This window comes from Bombina bombina, chromosome 11 (assembly GCF_027579735.1).
Source record: "Bombina bombina isolate aBomBom1 chromosome 11, aBomBom1.pri, whole genome shotgun sequence".
NCBI lineage: Eukaryota > Metazoa > Chordata > Amphibia > Anura > Bombinatoridae > Bombina > Bombina bombina.
Genome location: NC_069509.1, coordinates 94,092,515 through 94,105,503, shown reverse-complemented (window position 1 = coordinate 94,105,503; position 12,989 = coordinate 94,092,515). Strand labels below are relative to the sequence as shown.

General features: G+C 38.8%; 1 long non-coding RNA gene across 1 annotated transcript; it reads right to left on the bottom strand.

Moving 5' to 3' along the window:
- Window positions 1–2,561: 2,561 nt before the first annotated feature.
- Window positions 2,562–11,054, bottom strand: LOC128641935 (uncharacterized). Its single transcript, XR_008399598.1, has 4 exons — window positions 11,007–11,054; window positions 9,092–9,161; window positions 3,536–3,594; window positions 2,562–2,747 (listed from the first exon to the last, which is right to left on the bottom strand). It is a non-coding gene; the product is annotated as an uncharacterized LOC128641935 (long non-coding RNA).
- Window positions 11,055–12,989: the final 1,935 nt, after the last annotated feature.

Below are 12,989 nucleotides of genomic sequence, written 5' to 3'. Positions count from 1 at the left end.
GAAAAAAACAGCACACTCCGGTGCCATTTAAAAATAACAAACTTTTGATTGAAGAAATAATTAAGTATAAAACACCACACTCCTCTCACGACCTCCATCTATGTTGAGGGTTGCAAGAGAATGACTGGGTATGACATGTGAGGGGAGGAGCTATATAGCAGCTCTGCTTTGGGTGATCCTCTTGCAACTTCCTGTTGGGAAGGGAATATATCCCATAAGTAATGGATGACCCGTGGACTGAATACACTTAACAAGAGAAATGGCGATTATTCTAGCCTTGGTGACCGAAAAATCTAGATTTTATTAAAGACAGAGGCGAGTATTTTCCCTCCCTATGGTACCTTTTTATGGACTCTCTCAGACAGTGTATACCAGAGAATTATGATTTTGTTTTTTATTCTGTTCCTTTTGTTTTAGTTGGTTTGACCACATCTATATATTGTATTTTTCTCTTGATACACTTCCTCTTGTATTGCACCGTTCATAAGCCTTATCTATAGCATTTCTTATTTCAGTGCAAGTACCAGAGATTCCTGGTTTGTGTATTCAGCTGCTGAATGAATGGATGGGATTCCTGGATTTCCTGGTCTGTCTGTTCATCTGTTCCTTATGACAATGTTCCAGATTTGATTTGATTCAGATCTACCAATTCGACCCATGAGGATTTTGTGTTTTGCTTGGTTTTGGGTCTCCTCTTGCTACTGGGAGATGGAATTGCAAAGAAAAGAGGAAGTAGAGACAGTCTTCCTTGAGTTTGATACATAGTGCTGTGATCTTATTGGTTGTTTATTTTTCCTGCTATGATGGCTTTCTTTCTTTGCTGCTGTTGGGATTCAGTAAAGAATTGAATGCAAAATACTCGCCTCCTGTCTTTAATAAAATCTAGATTTGGTCACCAAGGCTAGAATATTTTTTTTTTTTTTTTTTTTTAAGATCCCCTACCCCACAAATGTCCCCGCCATCTTAAGTACTGGCAGAAACTCTGCCAGTACTAAAATAAAAGGTATATTTGGGCTTTTTTGTGCATTTTTTGTTAGCATATTTACATATGCTTCTGTGTAGGGATCCCCCTTAGCCCCAACCTCACTGATCCCCCACTAAACAGCTCTCTAACCCTCCCCCTCTGAATTAATGTGCGCCATCTTGGGTACTGGCAGCTGTCTGCCAGTACCCAGTTTAGTGAAAAAAAATGTTTTTTTTTTAATAAAATATGTCCCTTTTCTGTAGTGTAGCTTTCCCCCCCCCCAAGACCAACCCCCCACCCCTTCCAGATCCCTTAGATGGTTTTGAAAAAAGTTTATTTATTTATTTTTTTTACTTTTCCTTTTCTACTTTTCTGTAGTGTAGCGGTTCCCACCCGCTCCCGCCCCGTGCACGCGCCCGCCACCCCCCGTGCACGCGCGCGCGCCCGTGCGCGCCCCCGACGATCCCGATCCCGATCCCGCCCCCCGTGACGTCACGCGCAACACCGATGGCCGCCCACCCGCCTCCCAATTCGGCTCCCACCCACCAACGATACCGGCCATCGATGTCCGGTGCAGAGAGGGCCACAGAGTGGCTCTCTCTGCATCGGATGGCCATGTATGGTTATTGCAGGATGCCTCCATATCGAGGCATCACTGCAATAACCGGAAAGCAGCTGGAAGCGAGCAGGATCGCTTCCAGCTGCTTTCCACACCGAGGACGTGCAGGGTACGTCCTCAGGCGTTAACTGCCTTTTTTTTGAGGACGTACCCTGCACGTCCTCGGTCATTAAGGGGTTAATTTTATCATCAAATTTGCTTTTGGTATTCTTAGTTGAAAGCTAAACCTAGGTGGGCTCATATTCTCATTTCTAAACCCTTGAAGGCCGCTTCTTATCTAAATGCATTTGACAGATTTTTCATAGCTAGATTTTTTTAATAGCTAGGCGTTAGTTCATGTGTGCCATATAGATAACATTGTGCTCATGCGCATGGAGTTACTTATGAGAGAGCACTGATTGGCTAAAATGCAAGTCTGTCAAAATAACTGACGTAAGGGGGCAGTCTGCAGAGGCTTAGATACAAGGTAATCACAGAGGTAATAAGTATATTAATATAACTGTGTTGGTTATGCAAAACTAGGGAATAAGTAATAAAGGGATTATCTATCTTTTTAAACAAAACATTTTTTGGACTAGACTGTCCCTTTAACTTGCTATTAAAGGTTACGTTGTACAAAACTGCACTACTCGTGTTTAGTTAGTTTATTGGATTATACGGACAGTGCTGAGCTCAGGCTGAATACAAAAACAGAATGTTTCCCTACATAAAACTAGTTGTCTACCTGAATCCTTTGTGGGTCTGGCTGTTATTAATGTGTGCGCCTCATTATTCACATAGATTATACTGATTTTATATTATAATTCCAGTCACATATCACATAAGCTCTGTGTGTAATTATATAGTTACACTGGTATTTATTTGCTGTGCGTATTGTCTAGTAAAGTACCTATATTAGGGAAACAAAAACAAGGCACTTCTTATTCTACTCAAAACATGGAAGGAGTAGGAAGAAAAAATGACTATAAACTACAGAACTATTTATAAAACTTTATTTAATCTTTTTGAAACTGAAATGAAACTGTTTTCTTCTTATCTAATGGTGAAAGGAACCATTTTCTATAGCTGCTGATATCCTCTGCAATCTCATTGGTGTTAGGGAGTTAATGCCCTTATGTGACTCAGGAAGCTGATTGGTTGATTTTTATATTGATGGTATGTTGGCTGGGGAAAAAAAAGCGATTACTAAATTAGTCTTTCTGTTACTATACAGCTTCTACCCCATAGGTAACACATTGTAATCTAAAGAATTGTCAATATTCATATAATTTCTGGTTTCTGCAGTCACTGCCCTGAAAGAGAATTCACATAAGACTATGAGCCAGATTTAACAAGCAGCGGATGCTGCTGTCTCCGCCCGAAGTTTCTGGCTCGCCGGAAACTGAAGTTAAGAAGTTAGTTGGCGCACTGCAATCATCCTGATTAGATACGATCAGGATGATTGACACCCCCTGCTAGTGGCTGATTGGCCGTGAATCTGCAGGGGATTGCATTGCACAAGCATTTCACGAGAAATACTTGTGCAATGTTAAATGCTGACAGCATATTTAGCGATGTCGGGCAGACATGATTCGCTACAGCGAATCATGTCCGCCCGGCATATAATAAATCTACCCCTATATCAGGATGGTACTTTCCTCTACAAATTTGCAAAAGTAATTTTCATTTGCAAGTTGTGTGTAAAAGATCAGCTATTGGAATTCTCTTATAATTACTGTGCTGAAGTAACACTTTAAATAACCAGCAGTGACAGTTTTATATTTTGAATCATATTTGAAAATGAAGGTTAAAAAAAGGAACGAACATCAAATCAGACTCCTGGCTCTGCAGCTCCATTTTAGATAATGATCCACATCAGATTATATTGTAAGACCCCTGACCGAAAGCCCCTCTTCCAGGCAAATACCCGATCTCACATCTCATATCCCTTAGTTCCTCTGTCACCTACTTACCTTTTTATTGTCACCGGGGCTTATAAATTTGTTGTTATTGTCCCGGGATCCACCAAAAGCTGTGGATGAAGAAGGAAAATCAGATCAGACTCCTGGCACTAAATCTTCACTTTCAGGCAATAATTCACATCAATTTATAGGAAACTTGGTCTAGAAGTCCCTTTCACAGACAAATACCCACATAGGATCTCAAAACCCACACTGGTCCTGAAGCCCCTCTGTTAGCCAAATATTCACATGAGACTTCAGATCTGGTCCTGAAGCCCCTCTGTCAGTCAAATACCCACATCAGACCTCAGATCTGGTCCTGAAGCCCCTCTGTCAGCCAAATACCCACATCAGACATAAGATCTGGTCCTGAAGCCCCTCTGTCAGCCAAATACCCACATCAGACCTCAGATCTGGTCCTGAAGCCCCTCTGTCAGCCAAATACCCACATCAGATCTCAGATCTGGTCCTGAAGCCCCTCTGTCAGCCAAATACCCACATCAGACCTCAGATCTGGTCCTGAAGCCCCTCTGTCAGCCAAATACCCACATCAGACCTCAGATCTGGTCCTGAAGCCCCTCTGTCAGCCAAATACCCACATCAGACATAATATCTGGTCCTGAAGCCCCTCTGTCAGCCAAATACCCACATCAGACCTCAGATCTGGTCCTGAAGCCCATCTGTCAGCCAAATACCCACATCAGACCTCAGATAAGACCCTCTGTCAACTACATACAGACATCAGACCTCATGTCTCAGCCCCCTGTCAGCTACTTACCTTAGAGTCACCTAGGATATTAAGGATACAGTCTGATGTTTTTATTTCTACTGTACAGTACCAAGCACTGTCATCCCTCAGTGCAGCACTCTAATTGCTGATATAAATCACTACAAGTGCTACAGATGGTACTAGGGCCATAAGGCTGCTAACCCTGAATTAGAAGATCTGATAGAAATCACTACAAGTGCTACAGACGGTACTAGGGCTATAAGGCTGCTAACCCTGAATTAGAAGATCTGATAGAAATCACTACAAGTGCTACAGATGGTACTAGGGCTATAAGGCTGCTAACCCTGAATTAGAAGATTTGATAGAAATCACTACAAGTGCTACAGATGGTACTAGGGCTATAAGGCTGCTAACCCTGAATTAGAAGATCTGATAGAAATCACTGCAAGTGCTACAGATGGTACTAGGGCTATAAGGCTGCTAACCCTGAATTAGAAGATCTGATAGAAATCACTACAAGTGCTACAGATGGTACTAGGGCTATAAGGCTGCTAACCCTGAATTAGAAGATCTGATAGAAATCACTACAAGTGCTACAGATGGTACTAGGGCTATAAGGCTGCTAACCCTGAATTAGAAGATCTGATAGAAATCACTGCAAGTGCTACAGATGGTATTAGGGACATAAGGCTGCTAACCCTGAATTAGAAGATCTGATAGAAATCACTACAAGTGCTACAGATGGTACTAGGGCCATAAGGCTGCTAACCCTGAATTAGAAGATCTGATAGAAATCACTACAAGTGCTACAGATGGTACTAGGGCCATAAGGCTGCTAACCCTGAATTAGAAGATCTGATAGAAATAACTACAAGTGCTACAGATGGTACTAGGGCCATAAGGCTGCTAACCCTGAATTAGAAGATCTGATAGAAATCACTACAAGTGCTACAGATGGTACTAGGGACTATAAGGCTGCTAACCCTGAATTAGAAGATCTGATAGAAATAACTACAAGTGCTACAGACGGTACTAGGGCCATAAGGCTGCTAACCCTGAATTAGAAGATCTGATAGAAATCACTACAAGTGCTACAGATGGTACTAGGGCCATAAGGCTGCTAACCCTGAATTAGAAGATCTGATACAAATCACTACAAGTGCTACAGATGGTACTAGGGCCATAAGGCTGCTAACCCTGAATTAGAAGATCTGATAGAAATCACTACAAGTGCTACAGATGGTACTAGGGCTATAAGGCTGCTAACCCTGAATTAGAAGATCTGATAGAAATCACTACAAGTGCTACAGATGGTACTAGGACTATAAGGCTGCTAACCCTGAATTAGAAGATCTGATAGAAATCACTACAAGTGCTACAGATGGTACTAGGACTATAAGGCTGCTAACCCTGAATTAGAAGATCTGATAGAAATCACTACAAGTGCTACAGATGGTACTAGGGCCATAAGGCTGCTACTAACCCTGAATTAGAAGATCTGATAGAAATCACTACAAGTGCTACATACGGTACTAGGACTATAAGGCTGCTAACCCTGAATTAGAAGATCTGATAGAAATCACTACAAGTGCTACATATGGTACTAGGACTATAAGGCTGCTAACCCTGAATTAGAAGATCTGATAGAAATCACTACAAGTGCTACAGATGGTACTAGGGCCATAAGGCTGCTAACCCTGAATTAGAAGATCTGATAGAAATCACTACAAGTGCTACAGATGGTACTAGGGCTATAAGGCTACTAACCCTGAATTAGAAGATCTGATAGAAATCACTACAAGTGCTACATACGGTACTAGGACTATAAGGCTGCTAACCCTGAATTAGAAGATCTGATAGAAATCACTACAAGTGCTACATACGGTACTAGGACTATAAGGCTGCTAACCCTGAATTAGAAGATCTGATAGAAATCACTACAAGTGCTACAGATGGTACTAGGGCCATAAGGCTGCTAACCCTGAATTAGAAGATCTGATAGAAATCACTACAAGTGCTACAGATGGTACTAGGACTATAAGGCTGCTAACCCTGAATTAGAAGATCTGATAGAAATCACTACAAGTGCTACATACGGTACTAGGGCCATAAGGCTACTAACCCTGAATTAGAAGATCTGATAGAAATCACTACAAGTGCTACAGATGGCACTAGGACTATAAGGCTGCTAACCCTGAATTAGAAGATCTGATAGAAATCACTACAAGTGCTACAGATGGTACTAGGGCCTATAAGGCTGCTAACCCTGAATTAGAAGATCTGATAGAAATCACTACAAGTGCTACAGACGGTACTAGGGCTATAAGGCTGCTAACCCTGAATTAGAAGATCTGATAGAAATCACTACAAGTGCTACAGATGGTACTAGGGCCATAAGGCTGCTAACCCTGAATTAGAAGATCTGATAGAAATCACTACAAGTGCTACAGATGGTACTAGGGCCATAAGGCTACTAACCCTGAATTAGAAGATCTGATAGAAATCACTGCAAGTGCTACAGATGGTGCTAGGGCTATAAGGCTACTAACCCTGAATTAGAAGATCTGATAGAAATCACTGCAAGTGCTACAGATGGTACTAGGGCTATAAGGCTGCTAACCCTGAATTAGAATATCTGATAGAAATCACTACAAGTGCTACAGACGGTACTAGGGCCATAAGGCTGCTAACCCTGAATTAGAAGATCTGATAGAAATCACTACAAGTGCTACAGATGGTACTAGTGCTATAAGGCTGCTAACCCTGAATTAGAATATCTGATAGAAATCACTACAAGTGCTACAGATGGTACTAGGGCCATAAGGCTGCTAACCCTGAATTAGAAGATCTGATAGAAATCACTACAAGTGCTACAGACGGTACTAGGGCCATAAGGCTGCTAACCCTGAATTAGAATATCTGATAGAAATCACTACAAGTGCTACAGATGGCACTAGGGCCATAAGGCTGCTAACCCTGAATTAGAAAATCTGATAGAAATCACTACAAGTGCTACAGATGGTACTAGGGCTATAAGGCTGCTAACCCTGAATTAGAAGATCTGATAGAAATCACTACAAGTGCTACAGATGGTACTAGGGCTATAAGGCTGCTAACCCTGAATTAGAAGATCTGATAGAAATCACTACAAGTGCTACAGATGGTACTACGGCTATAAGGCTGCTAACCCTGAATTAGACAATCTGATAGAAATAACTACAAGTGCTACAGATGGTACTAGGGCTATAAGGCTGCTAACCCTGAATTAGACAATCTGATAGAAATAACTACAAGTGCTACAGATGGTACTAGGGTCATAAGGCTGCTAACCCTGAATTAGAAGATCTGATAGAAATCACTACAAGTGCTACAGACGGTACTAGGGCCATAAGGCTGCTAACCCTGGATTAGAAGATCTGATAGAAATCACTACAAGTGCTACAGACTGTACTAGGGCCATAAGGCTGCTAACCCTGAATTAGAAGATCTGATAGAAATCACTACAAGTGCTACAGACGGTACTAGGGCTATAAGGCTGCTAACCCTGAATTAGAAGATCTGATAGAAATCACTGCAAGTGCTACAGACGGTACTAGGACTATAAGGCTGCTAACCCTGAATTAGAAGATCTGATAGAAATCACTACAAGTGCTACAGACGGTACTAGGGCCATAAGGCTGCTAACCCTGAATTAGAAGATCTGATAGAAATCACTACAAGTGCTACAGACGGTACTAGGGCCATAAGGCTGCTAACCCTGAATTAGAAGATCTGATAGAAATCACTACAAGTGCTACAGATGGTACTAGGGCTATAAGGCTGCTAACCCTGAATTAGAAGATCTGATAGAAATCACTACAAGTGCTACAGACGGTACTAGGGCCATAAGGCTGCTAACCCTGAATTAGAAGATCTGATAGAAATCACTACAAGTGCTACAGATGGTACTAGGGCTATAAGGCTACTAACCCTGAATTAGAAGATCTGATAGAAATCACTACAAGTGCTACAGACGGTACTAGGGCCATAAGGCTGCTAACCCTGAATTAGAAGATCTGATAGAAATCACTACAAGTGCTACAGACGGTACTAGGGCCATAAGGCTGCTAACCCTGAATTAGAAGATCTGATAGAAATCACTACAAGTGCTACAGATGGTACTAGGGCCATAAGGCTGCTAACCCTGAATTAGAAGATCTGATAGAAATCACTACAAGTGCTACAGATGGTACTAGGGCCATAAGGCTGCTAACCCTGAATTAGAAGATCTGATAGAAATCACTACAAGTGCTACAGATGGTACTAGGGCTATAAGGCTGCTAACCCTGAATTAGAAGATCTGATAGAAATCACTACAAGTGCTACAGATGGTACTAGGGCCATAAGGCTGCTAACCCTGAATTAGAAGATCTGATAGAAATCACTACAAGTGCTACAGATGGTACTAGGGCTATAAGGCTGCTAACCCTGAATTAGAAGATCTGATAGAAATCACTGCAAGTGCTACAGATGGTACTAGGGCTATAAGGCTGCTAACTATGAATTAGGAGAATTTACTTCCTATGAGACATTTAGAGCCACTGATGTATCTGACAGAGAACCTGATGATAAATGATAAGTGGGATGGGGGAATTGCATAGCTAGTACAGATGTTCTATAGAGTGCAGTAGTAAATAGTTAGAGATTTATTTTGTAAGTGTGAACAAAGGAAGAGTCTAACATAACCTGTTACAGTAAAATGTGAGCTATATGTAAGAGTTTTACTGTAACTATATATATATATATATTTTATATACAGTATATGTGTGTGTGTGAGAGTATATCTCCTCACTATTTACCTGTTAATTGGTGCAGCCATAATAAAGATGTTTTCTTTACATTTGAACTCGATGAGCTACTACTTCAGGCCTGAGGAAGAGAGGACATTATGTAATGTTAGTCCAATAAAAAGGTTTCACTGCATACTGCAATACTCTTGTTATTTTGTTGTTTACTGGACTAATACGGCTACTACAATCTTTACTACTCCAAAGAACTCTATAAAATTTTTCATCCAGTTTTACCCTTTGTTACCCATTTACATGTAAAATCAACAGTTAATATTATTATCTTTTATATTAGGATAGGACAGTCATGGCTAACCTTGGCATCCCTGATGTTTCAGAAATACATTTCCCATGATGCTTAACTAGACTGCAGAGTGCCTAAGCATAATAGGAAATGTAGTTCCAAAACATCTGGGGTACCACACTTAGCCATCACTGGAATAGGACATAATGGCATAGTATGCAAATTAGTCTTAAGCAATTAGTTCTAGCAAATAAGAATAATGAAAGGGACAGTCAAGTCCAAAAAAAACTTTCATGTTTCAAATAGGGCATGTAATTTTTAACAACTTTCCAATTTACTTTTATCACCAATTTTGCATTGTTCTCTTGGTATTCTTAGTTGAAAGCTAAACCTAGGAGGTTCATATGCTAATTTCTTAGACCTTGAAGGCCGCCTCTAATCTAAATGCATTTTGATCGTTTTTCACCACTAGAGGGCATTAGTTCACGTGTTTCATATAGATAACATTAAGCTCATGCACGTGAATTTACCATGGAGACAGCTCTGATTGGCTAAAATGCAAGTCTGTCAAAAGAACTGAAACGTGTATAATTATAACTGTGTTGGTTATGAAAAACTGGGGAATTGGTAATTAAGGGATTATCTATGTTTTAAAACAACAAAAATTCTGGTGTTGACTGTCCCTTTAATATTCACAAGGATTATGGGATCAATCACAATCCCTTAGAAGAAAAAGAAAAACATATCAAATGATTTTTCTAAAACACTCCATAGACTAATGGTGATTTTCTGTAGAAATTAATTAGATCTATTTCTATAAAGGATTATAATTAACCTCTATATTAGTTATAATTTTCCTTATGTTCGCTAGGAATGTGCATTTGTTTTTTCGTTCCATAACAAATGCGGAACTAGGCCCTTTCACAAGAATATTTGCGGCTCTAAAAAGAGACAAAGCGGCTTGTGGCAACTACTTCCTCGTTCATTACAGAACAAAAAAACGTATGCACATACCTAATGGTCACCATGATTATGTACGGTATAAAATGACCATTGTGTTCTATTGGGTACATAATGACCTCGCTCTTTCTGTTTACAGTTTGCCTTACAAGATATGAGAGTAAATTATAATGAACAGAGAAAAAAGTTTGTATTTTGTATCATTCTGATAATTTATGTGATTCATGTAATAATACTTTGTTAACCTCTCTAGACCTTTAAAGTCTCATTATCACTACAATGTGCTCTTTAGTGAAACATTAGAAACAGTAATTCTATAAGAAATAAGTGAATAGACAATATGTAGTAAATCTTTATATTGTATAGATATTTTATTCCCAATAACTGATGATGTCAAACTCAGTTAAATCCCACTAGAACCTGAAATTCTAAACAAAATATCCAATAAGTTTCTTGTCTGAATAATAACCTAAACCTATCATTATCTCTAGGGGCAGCCTACATGTTCTATAACAGATCACCTAAAGGCTTCTTACCTTTAGAATGCTGTTCAATAAAGTGCTCTGACCTTATAAACATGTGACAGTGAATATTGTATTGCAGGTAACTCTATTAGTGAATGGTAGTTTTAATCTGACTTTAACACTTTGTCTATTTTATTACTTTTTTAGATAAATTGAATAAAAATCCCTTCCTTGTGTAACAGCCAAACGCCTTACTTACCTCTCCAGGTAGAACAGTAGATCACTGAAACCCAGATCTAACAATAGGTTCTCTGTATGGGGATAAAAATACTTATCAGTTATGTATTAGAGAATATATGATCTAGCAGGAACAAATTATCATGACTTTTTAAAATAAAGATAAGTTTAATTAGTAAATTTCACCCAAGATGCTACATTTAAACACTGGAATAATTCAGATCCCTCCTCCTAAGTAGAGAAATCTTAATGAAAGACAAACACCTCAGTGCTAAATTCACTTCATCTATAAGGGACATGAAATAAAAATAAACTGTGATTCAGATAAAGAATACATTATTAAACAACTTTCCAATTTACTTTCATTATCAATTTTACTTCATTCACTTGGTATCCTTTATTGAAGGAGCAGCAATGCACCACTAGGAGCTAGCTCAAGACAAGTAAACCAATGACAAAAGGGCATGTGCAGCCTCCAATCAGCAGCTAGCTCCCTGCTCCTGAGCCTACTTAGGTATGCTTTTTTAACAAAGGATACCAAAAGAATGAAGCAAATTGGATAACAGCAGTAAATTAGAAAGCTGTTTAAAATTGTATTTTCTGTCTAAATCATGAAAGAAACCTTTTGGGTTTGATGTCCCTTTAAATCTAAAGTGGCTCCAGCTAATTTCCTAAAAATAAAAAAGGGCTTAATTGGGAAAACTCAATAAAAAAATGTAACATTAATTGAAAACATCAATGGAATATCTATACGTAAGTCTAAGAGGGAGGTTGACTATATCAAAGTGATTAATCCCAACCTGGAGTCCCCGAGTGAGGCAGAGCTTCATGGCTTTTTGTGCAAATGAATTATATTAAAAGGATATGAAACCCAAATGTTTTCTTTCATGATGCAGATAGAGCATATGATTTTACATTTACATTAAGCCACCAATCAGCAAGCACTACTCAGGTGCTGAACCAAAAAGGGGCCGGCTTCTAAGCTTACATTCCTGCTTTTTCAAATAAAGATACCAAGAGAACGAAGAAAAATTGATTATAGGAGTACATTAGAAAGTTGCTTAAAATTGTTGCTCTATCTGAATCAAAAAATTGGGTTTCATATAATTTTAACATTAATTTCAAGGGAATATTTCCAAGTATTATTTTAGAATTTAAGAAATGGTAAAATGTTGTATACTTACCAATAGTATCCTCAAATGGATTTACATCCTACAGGAAAAAAAACTACAGTTATAAAATACAATTAAAATGAAACTTTATTGTCATTATCTCTGATGTGGAATCTTTTTTTTTCTTTAAAGGGACACTAAACCCAAATTGTTTTACTTGATGATTCAGATAGATCAGCAATTTTAAGCAACTTTCTAATTTACTCCTATAATCAATTTTTCTTCATTCTCTTGTTATCGTTATTTAAAAAGCAGGAATGTGATGCATAGGAGCCGGCCCATTTTTGGTTGAGAACCTGGGTTATGCTTTCTTATTGGTGGGTAAATTTAAGCCTCCAATAAGCAAGCAGTATCCATGGTGCTGAACCTAAAATGGTCTGGCTCCTAAGCTTTACATTACTGCTTTTAAAATAAAGATAGCAAGAGAACGAAGAAAATTTGATAATAGGAGTAAATTAGAAAGTTGCTTAAAATGTCATGCTTTATATCATCAAAGAAAAAATGTGGGTTCAGTGTCCCTTTAAGATTTCTATTGAGGTGAATATCAAACAGGTGCAAACAATCAGTACATCAGAGTCTATAGGTTTATAAGACAAAATCAAGTTACAGAACGTATAACATTGTGCACAGGCAAATACATAAATCATTATTGTACAATAAAACAACCTATAAAAGTATACGAATGACTCTAAAATAGTGGTAGTAACTTGCCAATGACGTACTATAGATAGACTACTGCAATATGATATAACTTGCCAATGACGTACTATAGATAGACTACTGCAATATGATATAACTTGCCAATGACGTACTATAGATAGACTACTGCAATA